The sequence below is a fragment of the Telopea speciosissima genome, chromosome 4 (genome assembly GCF_018873765.1).
Source record: "Telopea speciosissima isolate NSW1024214 ecotype Mountain lineage chromosome 4, Tspe_v1, whole genome shotgun sequence".
NCBI classification, from domain to species: Eukaryota; Viridiplantae; Streptophyta; class Magnoliopsida; order Proteales; family Proteaceae; genus Telopea; species Telopea speciosissima.
In genome coordinates, this window is record NC_057919.1 from 7,400,575 (window position 1) to 7,417,737 (window position 17,163).

Here is a 17,163-nt window from a genome sequence, read left to right on the forward strand (position 1 = left end):
TATAATTATAATTAATACTGTTATGTTCTTTCACATAATAGTCTTTAAAAACAAACAAACAAACATTATTATGACATATTTTGAACCCAATAAAAAAAAAAAAAACATTATTATGACATAAATATATATAGGTAACCATGTCATGTTCCGCTTATTGCCTTCGATATATATGATGTCGCCTAAAATAACTGTCCTGCCTGCGTGTCAGTGTTCAATACAAATCAATTGCCTCCACCTATACACATGCATTTAATCAATCTGATTAGTATACCATACCATCAAGTTCATCTTTATTAATATTTTGAGTCTAAATTTGGCAGGGACAAATTTCAACAATGGTAACATTAACATCACTAGTTGGATCAGCAGTTCCACCATTAGCAATTTTGTACCTTTAAAGGATATTACAATATGATCTTTTCCCGCGGCCGCGAGTGCTGTTATCGGTGGTACTGCCGCGGGTGCTGTTACTGGTGGTGTTGCTGTCGGTACTGCCATTGCTGTCGATACTACTGTTGTCAACTTTGTATGTTGCTATGGTTCTCTTCTCCAGGGTATCCTTTCGGCAATACGACTCCCCAGCGATCCCTTCCTTTCTCTTTCAGCCACTGGAGTTAACTTAAAGTCAAATGCCTGGTCGCGGTCTCGATTAATAGGCACAACCCTGAAATAAGTAAACAACTTTTAGTGAGAAAGGAGAGAAAATAAGAAAGAAGAGGGTGGAAGAAATACCTGAGTTCGAATATTTGAGAGATTTCCACGTTGACGTGTGGCCGTATGGAGTCAAAGAAGGCTCTCGATATGTGAATGGATGTAGGCCATCGACACTTGGATATCCCTCAAGGATACCTGCTGCTCATCGATACATGGTTAACTCTCGAGTCTCGACTCCCCCTCTCTCTCGATCTACGTATATATATTGTTTTTGAGTACTTACTTCTTCGATCTATTGTGTTTCTTGTCGTCATGTGTATTCATTATCAATAATGGAGTGCTTTAGATTTTTAATGTACGTACGTGTTTAATTTTGTCACAGATATAATTTTGATTAGGGAAGCAGTTTTCTGTATGGGAGTGTGGCCTACGCCAGCACTTCCATGTGTCTATCTCTCTCCTCATTAAAACAAGTGGGTAGATGTGTCTTTTCACATGGGGAGGAGAGCGATACACTCACGGACAAAGAACTTTTTCCCTTGCGATTATTATGTGGGATCTGAATTCTTCTCTCCCCACAACCTAGGTACCTACAACAACCCTCCTTCATTCCTTTTTGTGTACGCTTTGTTAAAATTAACCAGTAAAATACACGTACCCCCCTATAATGCACCCAATATTCCTCATAGCCCCCTAAACGGTTCAATATTCCACGTACCACCCCTCAATATTCCATGTACCACCCTTGCTTTACACCCCAAATGCCAGATAAGTCTACACCAGGTATTAATGACCAAACTACCCTTTCTTCTATCTTTTCTAAAATTTGAAAAGACCTAATTGCCCTGACCTATTTGCTAAAATTTGAAAGACCAAAATGCCCTCATCTTCCCCAAATCATCATCTTCTTTTGCATACCCACCACCATCACCACCACCACCCACACCATTAACACCATCACCAGAGATGGAAGAATAAAATTTGTAAAAATAAAACTAAAATTGACCAAAAGCAACTGAAAGGGTGGATAGATCTCGAATCCAATAAATACATGGACGGAAGGTATATCAGTACTTACCTCCATCGAAAATGCTCCAGATTGGGACTCGAGGAATCGCCCTTGAATTTCAAGATTGAAATCGCATTCCACGGAAGGATTGATCGAGACCTATCTCCATCGACGGAAGGTATCTTTTATTTATTTATTTTTTTAAAATAAACAAACAATAATGAAGAATTTATTTCCTTAAAAATGGAATAAGGAAGGGGGCAACTCCTCCCGGCCGGAGGATTAGAGGATAATGCAAGAAAGCCGCTCATTGAGACGAGGCCCGATCCATTCCAGTACAAAGATTAATAAAGAGAAAGCGCAAAGTTTCAATTTTGCTGCTACCTACATGGGCCCAATAGGATACAGCTGGGAGGGGTTCTTGCCAGGGTCTGAAAAATCAGATCCATTTTTTCGTTTAATTTTTTTAACAGAGATTAATGTGGTTAATTAATTGGGTATTTCTTTAGTCGTCAGAAGATCTGGGAAATCCATGATCTTGGCACAGCTGCTGGGACGAAGAACATCTCTTATTCTGTCTATGGCTTGGATACATATTCAGCGATGCTGTGGCTGCGGCTCCGGCTCCCAACTCAACGAGAGGTGGAGGAAGTAGAGAAGGGGAGGAGAGACAGTGAGGAGGGGCTTCACGGTGGGATGGTGATGGTTTTAATGGTGGGCGGTGGTGGCGGCGGCGGCGGTGGTGGTGGGTATGTAAAAGAAGATGATGATTTGGGGAAGATGAGGGCATTTGGGTCTTTCAAATTTTAGTAAATAGGTCAGGGCAATTAGGTCTTTTCAAATTTTAGAAAAGATAGAAGAAAGGGTAGTTTGGTCATTTTCTAACATTTAATACCTGGTGTGGACCTATTTGGAATTTGAGGTATAAAACAGAGGTGGTACGTAGAATATTGAGCCGCTTAGGGGGGTACGAGGAATATTGGGTGCATTATAGGGGAAACATGAACGTTATCCTAAAATTTTTGAATAACTGGCACGCCCTATTGGTAGGACAATCCCCTATCATATTCCAGCACTACGATCTTTGATTGAGGATATTCTATTCATGGGTTGCTTGTGTGATTATCTAAACAACTTCAGGTTTTGTGGGATGGAATCAATGTTTTTATAAGGAATGAAATCTTTCCATAATTGATTCCTAATCCAAAACGATAAGATCCCCCTTGTTTTCACTTGCGGTCGTAGGCGGATTTGAGGCTAAATCTTTAACCACCTTAAGCAAATCAATGTTTTAATGGAATAAAATATTCCCTTAATTGGGATTTCGTAATAAAAAACGTCTAGATTCCCCTTTTTTCTCAAGGATTTGAAACCCTAAATCCATGAATCACAACTAGAAAGACTTGGGATCAAGACTAAATATGGATTTTAAAACCCAAAAAACCGGCATGTATTGGATCGGATTGGCCGACCCAACCGAGTTGGACAATTTAGAAAACGATTCAGTTAAACCTTGCTGGATTGGTCTAATCTCGGGATCAGCCTCAATCGATATCGGCCGATCCGATCCAATACATTATGAACCATGCACCTCGCAGCTTAGACAACCAACAGTTCGAGCACAGCAGAAGTCAATGAGCTCGTAGCGTTGGTTGTCCGAGTTGCCAGGTGTCGACATCTCCACCTAGCACTGCCACATTCCACACTTTTAGGGAATTTTTCCATCCCTCTCCTCCTTGACAAAGAAAATATCTACTCTAGTTCCATGCCCGGCGAGTTCCCCAATCCCTCCAATAAGGGGGGGGGGGGGTGAACCCCACCCGGGCAGAGGTAGGGTGGTCATTGAGCTCCAATTGTTAGGGGAACTAGGGAACTAGGCCGTGCAGGGAACTAGACGGGATAAAGATCCCCCCTGACAACCGATCGCATGACTCCCATCAGTGTGGCTTTTTCACTTTTCTAATATAGGGTGAAGATGTGAAATTTTAAGTTGTATTATCATTCAACAAACTGAAATCTACGTAGAATGTATTCCAAAAATGGATACCAAAAAGTCTTAAGATTCTAAAATTTTTATTGACAAAAAGTTATGGGCACGGCCATATATGTACCGGGTTGTGCCTTCAACCGACAATCATGAGATGGACACAGGGAATATGTAAAGACAATCCTTGCAATAAAAAGGCACGACTCTGCATAAAAACTGAATCCTTTCTAATTCTACATTTGCCTTGCAATAGAAATATTCGATTTGTTATTCGATCAATTACTGAAATGACCTTACAGTTAGGTTGTGAAAACAATTTGTAACAGATACATAGAACTACAGGAAAGAGGGAATACCAAACACACCACCTTATTAGCACCATCTTTTATTTCTCCTCGAAAACTTGAAGTCAAGGGGGAATAAATCTTAGACGTTATGAGAATGAAGGATTTTCAAAATTACTCAGACACGAGCGGCTATAACCCTATTCCCTATTGATAGTGAAACAAATCTCATTTGACTGTGGACATAGGTAATCCTGTCGAACCATGTAAATATTTGTATTCATTGTTTGATTGTTATTTGTGATTTTCATTTTTTTTTTGCATCGTATTAGGATTTATTTTCAACAATAGAAGCCCATTAGGCAACCTTCGGCCATGAAAATAATCATGGACCATGGGCTGGGCCCCTCAGGTTCTTGATTACTATATTTTTTCAATTTGTGGAAAGGTGAGACGAGATGAGACAGGTCCGAGTCGTCTCTTCCTTGAGCAACAAAACAGTAACAACTTAACAAAAAACATAAATGATTTAAAAAAGAAGAACATGTGAATTGTAAGCAATTCATCTTCTAAATATTAATGCATTGGGAGGTATAATTCATGATGACTCGTGGTGTGGTCCATCATCATCTTATCTTTTTTAATGAAGATATCTCAACCACTTCTTTGTAATAATGAGATATGACACACCATACCTTTCTATGTTTACCTAATGTCTAAATCTAATTATAACCTTAACCAATTCTGATATTAACATCCTTTTCGTATATCTATCCCTATCTTGTAAATATAAAATTAATGGCAAATTACACTACCATCCTCTGAGTTTTGTACTATAGAGCGATTACTTGTGTTTTTAAATTATACAGCTGCACCCCTTGAAATGTTTGAATGGATGGTGTTAAATAATATAATGTAAAATGACAATTTTGTCCTCTTCTAAGATCATAACCCAAAAATCTATTCAAATGATAATTTTGCCCTTCAATTAAAATAACTCTATTCTAATTTTTTATTTTTCTAACATAAAAAAGTGGGACCCACTACTATTTTTTCCTCTTCTTCTTCAACCACCGCTGCAACCTTCGTCCCACTCCTTACAATCAAAGCATCACCCTTCTCAACTCTCAACAGTAATACCCAATTTCAGAATCAGATATTAATTACAATAAGAAAAACAGTACCCAAATTGGATCTATTGATTAGGGCCACTTAGAGTTTCAGATCAGAAATGAAGAACAGATTTAAAAGTGAGCAAATAACCCCAATATTTCAATCAAATGAAGCTCTAACAGAGGGGAAAAAGCTCTTAAAATTTCAAATTGATCTAATAATTCAGTATTGAGATATGAGAAGTCTTGATCTAGGGCTCAGTTTAGGGATATTTGGGATAATAAACAAACCAGATCTCAGGTCGCCTCAAGACTCCAATCATACCCCCTTCTCAAGGTGCAGAGCAATAGATGCTAGCATGTTCAAAAGTAAGCCTTTTTTTTTTTACTGTTACGTAATATTGTAATATATTTCAAATGGGCAGATCTCATCTGGAGTTTAGTTTTTCTTCTTTATTTATTTATTTATTTTTGCAGATTACGAAGTCTTTTGCCGTTTCTGCCTCCATTCAATGCCTTTCCAGAATTTCTCTGTTTCTGCTGCTGTGTTTATCCATTTCTGCCCTCAAGGTTTCTTACCATCAATAGGAGCTGGGCTAGAAGTTGCGTCTTCTGAAAGACTTCGCCGCAGATTGGGCATGGGAAGCTGCGTCTTCTGAAAGACGAGATGGAGTAGAGGGGGAGAGAGAGGAGAAAGCGTTCACTTCTTCGTTGAAGTACGATCGGTACTTGGGGATATGAAGCAATCCAAATGGAAGAGGAGAACCAGAGAGATGAAACAACTACTGAAGAAGAACCATACAACCGCCATAGCTAAGGGAGCTTATGCTCTGGAAAACACCAAACCCTCTTTCTGATTCGAGTAACAAGGGAAGGGGAGGTGTGAAGTTAGGGATGCTCTATGAGTAAAATGGTAACCTCCCATTTTGGAAGGGGTATCTTAGTCATTTGAAGGCAACTTAACCAACACTGTAACACCTAACTAACGGAGTGGGACTAACTGTAACAACTTAACTTAAACTCAAGGAACGCGGTTATATAATTTAAAAACACAAGGGGTCATTTTGTATTTAAGATAAATCTCAAGGGATCACAATGTAATTTTCCCTAAAATTAATGATTAACATAATGTTGAATTCACTTAATTAATGAGTAATATAATGTTGAATTCACTTGCCAGCAAGATGAAGTTCATGAACATAGCAAATTAAGCTAATGGTTTTAGCTTATAGACCTATGGAACTTATTATACTAAATTAAGGGAACTTAAGCTGTTATTAGTGAAGTCTGATCTCAGTCCACAAAGTACTTGGTCCCTTGTAGAGCTCGTCGAGATCTTCGATTTAATATGTATTTTAACATATGTTGGTTCAGGTTTGAATAAGATCCGATGGGTCTCTACTGGCAGTTTTGTACTTTCTGGTTAGAGTTTTCTTATATAATGTTGTTATCTCTTTGAGACAAGTGAAAGAAATCAACAAGGCACGAACCATCCTGTCTTCCCACTCACCTTTCGGCTCTTCCTCCTTCACTATCCACTCTCTTTAAATGCTTAGGAATCAGAATCGTCAGTCTTTAAACGCTTGCACCTCCCACTTCACTTCATCATTGCTTGAGATCTAGTGAGTCAGAGTACGATCTAGTGAAGGTTTTGGTCAGATCTGGAAAAATCTGTAAACAGAGACTCCTAGGTTTAATTAGATCAGATTTTTCTAAGATTTGGATTTAATAAATTTTAGGGTTGTTTCTTTCCCTTAATTGGTATAAGATCTTGGAAGGGGTTAGCTAGATCCAGAGGAGTTGTAGGAAAGGGGAGGGGTAATTTAGGTGGAAGATGAAGGAAGGATAGTATTGTAAATATAATTCTAATGTTTTAGCACAAGGGTAAAATAGTCCTTTCATAGTAATAATTAACAACAGACTAACACCGTTATTGTAGAGGGGTGATTTGAGTATTTTCAAAAGTCAGGGGGTGATTTGAATTTCATCTGAAAACTAGGGGTGATGTGTAATTTACCTTTCTAATATATGGTGAAGATGTGAAATTTTAAGTTGTATTATCATTCAAGAACGTGAAATCTACGTAGAATGTATTCCAAAAATGGATTCCAAACAGTCTTTAAGATTCTAAAATTTTTATTGACAAAAGGTTGTGGGCACAACCATGCATGTACCTGGTCGTGCCTTCAACTGACAACCATGAGATGGACAGAGGGACTATGTAAATGCAATCCTTGCAATAGAAAGGCACGACTAGGGGTGCAAGTTAGGCCCTGTCGGCCCGAACCCGCCCTAACCCCGAATAGGACCTGCGCTGTGATATTTTGGCCCTGAGGGTGGGTCAGGACTGAAAATTTCTGGTCCCGAGTCAGGGTTGGGTCGGATCAGAGTTGAGGCCTCGGGCTAAGCCTGGCCTGACCTGACCTAATTTTAAGTTATACTATAAAATATAAATTGATATATAATATATATATATATATATATTATAAATTGTAAAGGTCGCCCACATTTTGTTATATAATATATTATATATGATACATTTTATTACATTTTATTACAATGTTATTTTACGTAAAAATTGATAATTTTCTACCCGACCCATTCTAACCCATGCATTTCCTTCCCCCTTCCCATGATCAGCGCCAATTAGAGTCAGCCTGGCCCGACCTTGAGGGCGGGTCAGGGTTGGAATTTTTTGGCCTAAGTCAGGGTTGAGTCGGGCCCGGGTCCAGCTAAAGGGACTTAAGGTTGGGCTAGGGTTCTAAAAAGCTCGGCCCAACCCGACCCTATTGCAGCCCTAAATGAAACCATCTTGTTAAAAACCATTAAAGTTCTCATTTTTTTTACTTGGCTTAGAACCGTTTAGGAACTGGTATCGTCCCGTCCTAGTGATAATTGGGACTAGGACCTAGGTTTGGTCCCGTTAACTAAATGGGACAGTATTGAAATTGACATCTTTGGTACCGATACCAGTACAGACCCGTCCCTAATACCGGGAACCGTCCCAATTGATACCCTTTCTTTTATATACAACTGAACTAAACTTGTAAATTGAAAAAGAAGTCCACAAAACTTGTGTGCAAATTATTGTGCATGTCCTCTCACATCCCACATTCCCACCTCTCTCTCTCTCTCTCTCTCCCACCCCCTCATTGGTGGGAAATTGCATTCCGGAATTGAAGGTTTTCTCAACGTCCATCAAACCCATGTTAGTTTTTTAATTCATGGGAACAGGGCGATACTTTCATGTGGTCCAGGTGTAGGAGCCACGCAACCAGGTACTATTCTTTTTCTCTAAATTTTTTATAGCAGTATATGGCATGGGAGTCTTAACTCTTATAACTTGATGCTCACCTACCAAGAATCGAACGGATTGATTTCCATTAATTTTGATTCTTCCCTTATTGTGTACAATCGAGATAGACTGAATCCAAGTTAATTCGATCAATTCTCAATTGATTCTGCTGATCTTATACCTGATTCCGAGTTTGTAAACCTTAGGGCTCCGTTTGGTTGCAAGGGGAATTAAAGGGAAGGGAAGTGAAATTTTCATACTAGAAAAAAAAAAATTTATAATCATTACCCCATGTGACAATATCACTAACTTCAAATCATTCCATATTTGGGTATTAAATTCTATTTTACTTTACATTCATTTACCTTTGGTTTAAAATGTAAAATAAATATTACATATAAAATGTATCATTACTAAATATGATAAGTAATATAAGTAATTTATACAATCACATGGGTAATGATTACAAAAATATCTTTTTTAGGTTTGAAAATTTTTCTTTCCCTTCCCTTTTATTCCCCTTGAAACCAAATGGAACCTAGGTTGCAAGGGGAATTAAAAGGAAGGGAAGGGAAATTTTCATAATCATTACCCCATGTGACACCATGTGACAATATCAATAATTTCAAATCATTCCATATTTGGTAATTAAATTCCATTTTATTTTTCATCTATTTCCCTTTGATTTTAAATGTAAAATAAATATTACATAAAAAATGTATATTTACTATATATGCTAAGAAATTGAAATAGTTTATACAATCACATGGGATAATGATTACAAAAGTTTTTTTTTTAAGTTTGAAAATTTTCTCTTCCATTCCTTTTAATTCCCCTTGCAACCAAACTGAGCCTTAGCTCCATCGAGAGGAATTTATTTTGGATAAAATAAGAACCCCACCCAAGACCCAACCAAAAGTGCAGTAAATTGAAGTCATTAGTCTAACCAGGCCAAGTTGAAGTTGCATTGCTCAATTATATGGCACAAGAGGGAAGAAACATAAGCAGTACTTAAGGCGTTAAACCCAATCACATGTTGTATCTTAGCCGTCCATTTCGGGGTCCTGCAGTGGGAGCCATCGGATTGGTAATCTAGGAGGGAAAACCGTTGGATTACATGGGATGAATTTTTTTTTGGTGAAAATTACATGGGATAAATCACCCTTCAGAGGGTGGGGGGAATCATTACATACAAGGCCTGGATCAGAATTCACACTTCAGAGGGGGGGGGGGGGTTTCACTCATTACACCAATCAAAAGCTGCGGTCAAACCGAAGGGTCGTCGCAAGTAACTTTTGACTCTGAGGTAGGGATGTAAATGAATATCGGAAATCTGTTTTCGTATCTATTTAGCACTATTCAAATCGATTTGAAAGTTAAACGGATACGGATATGGATAGACTATAGCTATCTAAAAAGCTATATTTACATATAAACGGATAAAATATTCGATCTGTATCTGTGTCTAACCGTTTAGCACTATCCGAATCCGTTCGAAAGCTAATCGGATGCGGATGCAGATATAGCACTATCCAAGCTGAATCCGATCACGATTTACATCCCTACTCTGGGTCGGGTAAAAGAATAATAAAAGGATTTTTAACAAATGCCCCCTTGAAAATGTTCATTTGTCCAAATGCCCCCTATAACTTTTCTAATTGCAAATGTCCCACTAATTTCAAAGCAGTGTAGCACTTTGGTCCCACTCGTTAATTTGGGACATTAGACATTAGTTTTAGGGAATCTAATGACCAAAATGCCCTTTTAATAAAAATCGATAAAAATTAAAGAATAAAATGACCAAATTGCCCTCATCTTCCCCAAATGATTTAGGACTTTAGGGTTTGAAACTGAAAATCAAACCCTAAACCATTTGGGGAAGATGAACCCTAAAATTAAACCTCCAAAATTGAAGTTGCATCAATTGAACAGTCCATTCAGAATCTAGATCAAGAAAGTCACTGCATTTCATGGGATTCTGTGAATTGTCTTCAAGAATTTAGGAAAAAAAAAAACCCTCCTGGCCTCCTGAGGACAACATAAAGATCAACTGGGCAGTAATGAACAAGGAGAATGTAAAATGTCCAAATTCAAGGCCTTTGAGCAGAGCTAAAGACGAGACAAATCAAAGCACCCCGAGAAACAAAACCTATAATGAAAGATTATTCTTCCAGAATTGCATTTCCACCAATTGTGTTCAACCAAAAAACAAATGGAACAAAAGACGAATGTACAGACAGAAACGAATGTTTGTGACAATAAGCAGTAGAACCTTTTTTAGTCTGCATGAGATATTCATACGATGGATGATAGGGGACGATAATCTTTATCGATCAAGTTTTGGTGATGGGGTGGGAACGGGTTGTGGAAAGAAGAGGACATAGAATGGCATGAACCTAGAGCTGTGAGAAGTATTGGTTCGCTTGGAGCCAAAAGGGTGTTAAATCTGCGATTAGGGTACTGTTGACACCCTAGTTTCGGCCTATTTCGGTCAATAGACAAATAGAACGAAATCTATTTATATCAAGATTGACTTGTTAGTAAGTGATCGAAAAACGGTCAGTGACTGAAAATAGTCAGAAGCAGCCAAATCGAAAACGGTCAAAAACGGTCAATGACCGAAAACGATCAAAAAAAGGGCCAATGATAAAAAACGGTCACCGGCGAACGATCAGCAAGGTGGTTACAAAAAGCTCTCAAAGAAGTGGGTAATTATGAAACTACCTGGTAACTCCAGAAATCACTTGAGGATGTCTATAAAAAGAAAAATTCAAAACAAAGGAAGAGATCCAACAAATCAATACAACAAGTCTTTACATTTATCTTTTATTGTCTTTTTCTTTTTTATTTTCTTAATTGTAAATGGTTTCTGTTCTTTTCCTTAAAAGAACCTGTTGGGGTTACTCTTCAACAGTACTATGTTCTAAGTCAAATTGAAGATCTCTGTAGTCCTTCATTTTACCAAAGATGTATCTAGAGAAAAAAATTAATTTGATTGCTTCTTTTTCTTGTTCTTGGTATCGCAATCATTGCATTTCTTTTGAAAAGTCCTTGGATTACCAAGGCACTGGTAGAACCCACTCTTTGATTCAATTCACTTTATGGAATATTTTCCACATCCAACAACGGTCTCCCGATCAAAGAAATTGGGGGGAAACAGGTACGAACTTTGAATGCAAGGCGCGTATGCCTCTCCATCATAGGAGTAAACAGACTGGAAGAGGCAGGGGTTAACACGATTATAGATGACAAATCCTTTGATTCTGGCCGGAATCCAAAATCTCGTATTGATCAGAGAGAGAGAGAGATTCTGACCTTGTTTCGAACAAAAAATCGTCAGCTTCAGGAAAAATTGGCGTCGCTCGCCACTGCCTCAGTTGCAGAGTCGAGTTTCAGGGTTTTAAATTGAAAATCAAACCTCCATTTGAACGAACTCGAATAAATTTCTTCACTGCAACTTCAATTTTAGAGGTTTGATTTTAGGGTTCATCTTCCCCAAATAGTTTAGGGTTTGAATTTCAGTTTCAAATCCTAAACCATTTGGGGAAGATGAGGGCAATTTAATCATTTTATTCTTTAATTTTGGTGGATTTTTAATAGAAAGACATTTTGATCATTAGATTTCCTAAAACTAACGTCTAATGTCTCAAATAAACGGACTAAACCAAAGTGCTACAATGTTTTGAGATTAAAGGGGCATTTACAATTAAAAAAGCTATAGAGGGCATTTTGATAAATGGGCATTTTCAGGGAGGCATTTGTTAACCCATAATAAAAAGGCTAAACCGCAAAAGCACAGAATTTCCAGAAGACCTAAAACGACGGCAGTCATCCTTTTTATTTACAATTTTACCATCCAAACACCCTTTTCCCCAAATTCAGCCGAGTCCGTCATTTCATTGGTCAACCAGTCATTTTCACATAAGGCATTTGAGAGTCACAGCTTTTAAACCTGAATCCCCAAATCCCTACAGATCAAAACCTCCTATAAAGCACTCAGGTTCCCCTTGTCTTTTCTATGTGGCTCAATTCAACTTTGTGTTTTATTTCTCTTCTGCGATGGCGGATTCCGGAGCTGATAACACCTTCCTGAAACCTCGAAAGGGAACCAAAAAAAGGGCCAAAGTTTTAGAAGAAACTCAAAATATTACTCTTGAATCTATTAGCTAATAAGATTCATAAAAAAACCCAGAAACTATAAACGGAGAGTGAGGTCAAGGTTCCCTTGCTCATCATCTCCATTCTCTCCGACCGGGAAGAGCTGCTCGACGGTGGAGCTCGCCTGGCCTTGGCTGAGATTAAGTGACGGAGAAGCCGAAGGAAAGTGGAGTGGAGCCCACAAGAAAAAGGGAGAAGCACCTCGCCCAAGCTACTATCTTCAAAGCCTTCGGCTCTTAATCTCAGTATCTCGACCAGCACGGGGTTGAATCACGTGGGCTCCACTTTGCTTCAGCTTCTCCGTCACTTAATCTCAGCCAGGGCCAGGCGAGTTCCACCGTCGAGCAACTCTTCCCGGTCGGAGAGAATGGAGATGATGAGCAAGGGAACCTCGACCTCACTCTCCGTTTATAGTTTCTGGGTTTTTTTTATGAATCTTATTAGCAAATAGATTCAAGGGTAATATTTAGAGTTTTCTTCTCAAAAATGTTTGTAGAGAAGACATCTATGATCTTCATATTCGCAGTTTAGGGATTATTATGTGTTTAATGTTGTGCGTCTGTAGACTTTGTTACCAGACATTATGTACGTATCCCTCAATATATATATATAAAAGTTGGTTTCAGTTTCAATATAGTTCATCGGCCATCAACAGGTAAGTTTTGAAATTTCCAAAACGGAAAAGACTAAGGCTATGATGATTGCTATACTATACATTCAAATTTTGAGAAACACAAAACGCATTCTAACCTTAGAAGGAGAACATATATTATTGTTTGAATCTTCTTTGTTCTTCTGCCATTGTTTAACTCAACATCAGATTTTCAAAACCAGGAATCGTGACCGAATCTCGATTCAGATCGGATCGGAATTGGGGGTGGAATCGCTTCTCCGAATCAGATAAAAAATAACGAGAATTTTCCATCTGATTCACCGATTTTTGAAACTCCTGCTCAACAATGAACGTGAATTTTCTTTTTCCTTTTACTACAGAGGTTTTATTGTTAATAAATTTCGAATGGAAAAGAACGTTACCTGCATTTTAATTTTTTCTGGTCTTGTTTTACAGTTATATTACACATGTAGTAAATTAGTGTTCTAAACACAACCAAAATTTGAGTATTGAATATTTTTTTCACGATTAAAACCACTTGTGAAAAAATTTGATAAGAACATTTATTGTTTGGATGCATGTTTCACTTAAATGCAATCTTTTTAATTTAGAATCCTCACATTCATTATCAGCATTTCATTAGCATTGATTTTCTTCAAAGATATTGAATCTCAAACAAAGCAAATTAATCAAGGTACGATCTAGTTCATCATTTCTTTGACTGGTAATCCCAAACAAAGCAAAGTACGATCAAGTTCATCATTTCTTTGACCGGTAATCCCAAACAAAGCAAAGTACGATCAAGTTAACCATTTCTCAAACACACATCATTTGTGTGTGTGGGTGTGTGCGTGTGCGTGCGTGCATGTGTGCGTGCGTGTGTGTGCGTGTGTGACTTATTAATATGTTATTCTCAAAAGCTGTTACCTTTGCACGTTTGTCAAAATTATATGTATAAAATGACAAGATTTATTTATATTGAAAAGAGTATATGTTATATATAATATAAGAACAAAATTTTCTTCAACCATAGAGGACCGCTCACTCACCATCCTAGGGTTCACAAACCCCTCCTACGGTTTTAGTATGTTCCAAAATATCCTCCTGATACTCTTTCCCACCCTCTCTCGCCCCTCAGTGAATGGAATCCCGTAGGTGGAGGAAAACTCGATCCATTATATAAAGGACAAAAAGTAAGATTACAAATTATTTGACACTTCAATTCATGGAATATAAATAAGAGAAGGTCAAATTTTTTCATTCACCAATAGAAAATGAAGAATTCTTAAATCATCATTACATTCCCAGTACTTATTGATAAAGTCAAAAGTACCCTCCCCTATAACAATCTAATGGTGCCGATGCCCGGATTCGGCTCCTCTATAGCGCGGGGGGTGAGCTACAGATCTTGTAGTGCAGCGTGATTCTTTGACACGTGGACAACTTCAAATCTGATGGACAGGAAAATTTTGGAGCTGATACGAGGATTGGACGTGTGATGTACGAGAAGATAATGTTGGTTTTGAATCAAACCTAGCGCCAAACCTCTCTTCTTCTCCTTCGTTCGCGGCTTTACTCTCTTCTGCATTTTTCTTTTCCGTTTGCACAACTGCAATTCTGGATTTCTGCTTTACTCCTTGTGATTCAAAGAGTTGTGAAGCAGAAATTGATATTCTCCTTCGTTTGCCAGTCTTCCCCCTTCTGCATTTTCATTTGAGACTGTGGATTCGGCTTCTCTGCAACAACCATGACCTCTTCTTCTCCATCGTTCCATAATCGAAAGTACCCTCTGCGATTCGAAGAGTTGTAAATCCCTCTTCTTCTCCTTCATTTGCGAGTTCCCCTCCACTGCCGGTCGATGAGGCATTCTAGGTTTAGTGATGTAAGTATGGTTATTCCTTTTTTTTTTTTAATCATATTATGCTATGATTTTTTCTTATTTTATCAAGAGTTCATCTCGAGGATCGTTGCAGTAATTTAAGATGGAATGAATTTAAAGTTTGTCCATTATTTGCTATGACTCCTACCATCGTCCTCAAGGTAGTAGATGTTTGTGAATATATTTCTATTTCCATGTTCAGATTGTCTACTTGGCTGTTTTTTTGAACCAATGGATTACTTCTAAGTGGAGAATCAGTTAGCTCTAAATTGATTTAAAATATGCAAATTCTCAACTCAAATTTTTTTTTTCTCTCCCTTTAATTTCCCATTTTGTGTTCTGGCTCTTTAGGACAAGCAATTGAAAGCAGTTATTGGTGCAAGTGGGGGAGCCATGATCATTGCTGGAACAACAGAGGTGTTCTTGAATCATTTTGCCAGGGGAATGGATCCACTCTCTTATGTTATGGCTCCAAGGTCTTACCATTAGGTAGCCACAATAAGCCCAATTTGCTAATTCTAATTGCTAAGATACCACCCTCATCCCTTGACCACCTGTGTTCGAGACCAGGGCATCTTTGGGAAATACTAGAAAATTTTTAGTGTTACTTTGTTTTGTTATGGCTCCAATTCAGAAGTCAAATTCTTTGAAGCTATAAGAAAGGAATAAAATGAGACTTAACACAATAATAGACTGACATGACTGTTCTTGTTCAGATCCAACAAAAATGTTTATCAACCCGTTTAGGTTATTTTGTTTGAATGAAATAAAAACAGAGCCAAGAAAGTTTGAAGAAAAAAGGTGTTATGGTTATTTTGTTTTCTTCTGAACTATAAGTGTTTGATATTCACTTTCAATGGAAATTGTTACATCAGTATATATTCACATTCTCTCTCTCTCTCCCCCTTGTAATGAACTATAAGGGCAATTACCACATTGTTGGGTTGTATGCTGCGATATGGGTAAAATCCCAACAAAAGAAATTGGATGAAGGTATTACGATATGGGGATCCAATAGTGATGTAAGTATGGTTATTCCTTTTTTATTTTATTATGCTATGGTTTTTTTTTTATTTTTATCAAGAGTTCATCTAGAGGATCATTGCAGTAATTTAAGTTGGTTTTTCTTTTTTTCTTTCATTATCCATGTTTGGTTTTGATACTTTGGCCATATTGATGTAAGTATGACTTGATGTTGTATTTTGTCTTTAATATGCTACTACACTTAAAGTTGTCGATGTAAGAATTTCCTTTTGATTGTTCATGTGATTTTTACACATTCATTTGTAGTTTACCATGGAAGGAGCTAATACGACGGTAAATCAAGACATAGGTGAAGATGTTGAGAATGAGCCTTGGGTCAGCATGAAATTTAATTCAGAGAAAGAGGAGTATGAATTCTACAATTCATACGGGGAAAAATGGGTTTTAGTGTGAGAAAAAGTTATGCACATTGGAGCAGAACCGATAAGTCAATCCTGACTTCGAGGAAATTCGTATGTTCTAAACAAGGTGTGAGACAGAAGGACAACCGAGATAGTGATACAAACAAACATAGAGCAGATACAAGAACTTCTTGTCATGCACACATGGGAATTGTCATGGTTGAAAATGGACAATATAAGTGTAATGTATTTGATGAAGATCATAATCATCTTCTTCATATACAGGCTACTTTGCATATGATGCGGTCGCAACGGAAAGTTTCAGATGCACATAATTTGGAGATTGTTTTGGGCGATGATTCTGGAATAAGACCTAAGGTTGTATTTGATTACATGAGTCGGCAAGCAGGTGGAAGAGAAAACCTTGGGTACACTAGAATAAACCATAAGAATTATCTCCGAACGAAGCGTCAGCGTGATTTATCTTATGGTGAACCTGGTAGTTTGTTGAACTACTTTGAAAAACAAACAAGGAGAAATCCTTCTTTTACATATGCGTTGCAGTTGGATAGTGAGGATTAGATAACAAATATATTCTGGGTTCGTCCGAAGATGTTAATAGACTATGCGTTATTTGGTGATGTTGTTACCTTTGATACGACATTTTGCACCAACAAAGAATATAGGTCATTCGGTGTATTTGCTGAATTTAATCACCATAGAGGTATATGCATTTTTTGGGTTGCCTTGTTATATAATGAGACTTCGAAATCTTTCAAATGGTTAT